Source organism: Pyxicephalus adspersus, chromosome 6 (assembly GCF_032062135.1).
Source record: "Pyxicephalus adspersus chromosome 6, UCB_Pads_2.0, whole genome shotgun sequence".
Taxonomy (NCBI): Eukaryota; Metazoa; Chordata; class Amphibia; order Anura; family Pyxicephalidae; genus Pyxicephalus; species Pyxicephalus adspersus.
This window is the reverse complement of record NC_092863.1, coordinates 30,844,099-30,848,011: the sequence shown is the minus strand read 5'-3', so window position 1 is coordinate 30,848,011 and position 3,913 is coordinate 30,844,099.

Genomic DNA, 3,913 nt, shown 5'->3' with positions numbered 1-3,913 from the left:
TAAATAAACAGTACATTCAAATTATTATTTCATCATTTTTTCATTGTATGTAAAATTTATATGTTTTTTGACAAAAATGGTGGGTACCCTGTATTGTAAAAACTGGATGTGATAGCAAAAATATGGATTTCTGGATTCACCACCCAAAGTGTTATCGCTACCTCAGAGAACCTATACCTATCTATAGCTAAACAAGCAAAAAAAAAAAAAAAAAAGAACCTTTACTTTGCTTAACGTTGTTTCTGAGTCATCTGGCAAGCATGTTATTATAAAAGTTGGTAATTTATTTTTTTAGTGCTGTTAGCTACATAATCTATTGTAATAAATAAAATTAAATGGAAAGTAGGGTGGGGTTCTAGAAAAGTACAAGTGAGAAAACTGACCTACTGAGCAATCTCTTTCATAAATACATTGCTCAATATTCCTGCAAGTCTGTGAGCTGCAGGTAATGGGACAACAGCCAGATTTTATCACTTGAACTCTGCACCTTTTGTGCTGATAGCAGTTTGTTTGTTACTAGCTATTATTCTGTGTTTTTCTGCAACCGTGTTTAGGCTCATAAAATGTACCTTTCCTCTAATTTTCTGAGATGAGAAAAGGACATTCTTTAGTACTTAATTTGAAAAGCACACCACACTAGCATGCTTTGAGTTACATGGACGCTGAAAAATTAATATCATTTTTCTGACAGGGCCATTCCAATGATATAACCAATAAATGTATCACCAACATGTCATAGGATATTTGCATGCATGAACTTCTAGCCACCTTGCATAAAATATTTTGTTTCCACTCAACTATATATAAATTATCATGATGTCAGTGCAGTGGTATACTTACGAAGGACAGGGCAATATATTTTGCACCATGCACATTCGCGTAGCCACAAACAAACAAGCTTTTCCTTGTTAGGCAAAATTCATAAAGCTTTTTTTAGAAACACAAACATGTTGCAGGTGCAGTGCAATGTTTTTTTTTTGTTATGTAACAGAAGATAGAAGTACACTAAAACAGCATTTTCTTGTGCTGGGAGCCCAGTGCTGGTATCTTTCAGAGAAGGAAAGGCCTGTCACTGCACAACAGACACCAACACAGTAGTGGTGAGTATGCAAATTATTTTTGACATGTTTACAGTAGAAAAGTGAGAGTTGCAGTAGAAAAGTGAGAGTTGCAGTTACGGGAAGATTGGTGTGGGAGAGCTGAGCTATTTATAGAATTTGACTCCATGTCACAAATTACCAGCTCCTAATGCTAAAAGCTAATGTACCATTATTACAAATCCTACCCTGGAGAATGTAATAGCCATTCAACTAAAGACTAGTAGCAGATGTGGCAGTCTGTTTTTTAAGTTGGCACCCCCTGACGCCCCTTTATAAAATTATTTGAATCACATTGTTTGATATTTCCCTCCCTGAGCACTGACTTGTAAGTACTGGGGCCAAGGGCTGCACAGTATGTACCAAAGGGCTGTAGGTTTGTCTCCGGAGACTGTCCTCCCAAAAAAGAAGATACAGGTAGGTTGAATCAAATTATAATATTTTATAAAAGTGCAGAGGTGAAGACTGTTTTGAGGTGTGCCTGTTATCTCTGCTGCTACAGTTATTGACTCTTTGGTTTTATTATTGTTGAGAGAGCCTGCCTGATATACGCCTTCTACAAATACATTGAACTTCTGAAATATCTGAGGTTTGGATAAGGGTCGGGTCAGGTAGCAGCAATGATGCACGATGGTAAGAAATTACTGCTTGCAACAGTTGTAGTCCTAATATTAAGAACTTCTCCAGGATTGAACTCTGTTATCTTACCAAGGGAGCTTTGAACTGAGAGTGGACATCATGGAAAAAATATGCAGCTTTCTTGCACATACAGTATGCTTTAGTAATTCAGTATAACTTATTGCCAGATGGTATAACAATATACAAAATCCTACAAAATAGTTCTGTACAATATCTACATATTCTTCAAAATGGTACTTTAGCAAAGGATTTCAGCTGCCAAACTTTATTAAAATCCTAAAAGAATCCAGGTCCCTAAGAAATGAAAAACATTTCACAAAATGACAAAAATCTAGTTTAAGGAACAATGACACACCATGTCTCACACTAACACATGCACTCTTTTCTGCAGGGTAAGTGATATTTTGGCTGTAATATTCAGTTCTCATAATGTATAAAAACAGAAAATACACTGCGGCTAACTGCTATGTTCACTGTACATACTGTTCTTTGTGAAAAGGCGACATAATGCAAATGTTGACATGGTAGGCAATGCCTTATCATGTTTTCTTTTAACAGCTGGCCTCTACACAGTTTGTTCTCCGGGAGGTGGTAACCTGTCTTACTGATGATGTTGGCAAGATACATACTACTAACCTGTCACATCCAAAAAAAAAATTTAGATTATGCTCACAAACAACTTTTTTTTAAAAACCACAGCTTTCTCTGAACCAAATTATGTGATCAACAAATCTTTCCCTAAAAATTGTACATCAGTAAATTTACACAAGCTGTATTCATCTAATTTCAGTACATGTCAAGCAACAACATGTGACACCCACAAACTGTGCTATTCCCAGTTTGACTTTAGTAAGGAACTGTAGCAAGTGGATCTGAATTAAAATAAAATACATTTTTGTCTTAAATTCCACAAGGCTGTAACATAGACTCTAAACATTAGTTTTGGTCTAAAATACCAATCATGTAGCACCATCCTTACTAGAATACCTAATACTACGTTTGATACTGCTTCTAATAAGTGTGGTCCTATTCTTTATCCTAGCTCATGACTACCTGAGATCATGGTTGCTGCTAGTTAAATTAAAACCAAGTTAATTAACACTTAATTACCAAATTATTTACCACTACATACAATGGAGATTTGAGGTTTCAATCTTTGTCGTACGTACAACAGAGTGCAAAATGATAGAGAGACAGAGTGAAGAAATTACAAGATGTAAATGTGATTAAAATAAAACATACAGCATGACAAGGTTCTTAAAGCAGCACCTAAGTCGCAATGGCATGCATAAATAGGCCTGAAAGCCTGAAGGTTCATATAACGCAGCTTTCTTCCTTTTCTATTAGTGCTTTACTGCTATTAAAGGACAGTAAACACTTTAAAGTGAAAATATCTGTTATCAAAGAAATTGTGACAACTACTTGTCCGTAATAACTGCTCTTGGATCCACAGCCGAAGGGGATCCATAAAGAGAGATTAACAACTTTTCTTTAGTATATAGTTTTTTAAAAATATAGGTAGCATTGCAAGAACTGCTTGTTTCAGAATCTCAGGTGACTGACGCTTTACAGCTTATTACACCCATATTTTTTTTAATTACACATTGTCACATTACTGCCTAAACAAGTTAGTCTTCTTTTATTATATACTAGTTGACCTCTCTTTATTTTGTATATAAGAATACTGAGTACATGGTCAGTCAATAGTCTAGCCACAGATGCTTTGCAGTCGATTTGCACCTCATAAATAAACTGAGCAAAGGTTAGTTTTGTGTAAATGAGAAGTATGGCTTCTGTATTATAACTTTATGGCAGCCAACAAAACTAACACAACAGTTTATTCCCTATGTCACTGCTGGAAGAACTACTTTGACTGTATTGCAATGTCATCTAAAATAATGAAGACAGCAGCACACTAAATAGTTCATTGTTCTCGGGCGATTATCAAGCAAAATAGGACTGCATGGTTAGGTATTTTAATACACGTATTTGCCTAAAACTAATATGTTTTAAAATGTTTTACTACAGCCACCCATTGACAATAGATTGATGAGTATAAAGTAGCGGACCACTGGTCAAACCAACTTTTGTTTGCTCGACAGGCACACTTTTTTAGTCTAAACTGGTAAAGGGATTCTTTGAACTATCTAATTCCATCCCTCACAAATTAATTTCCT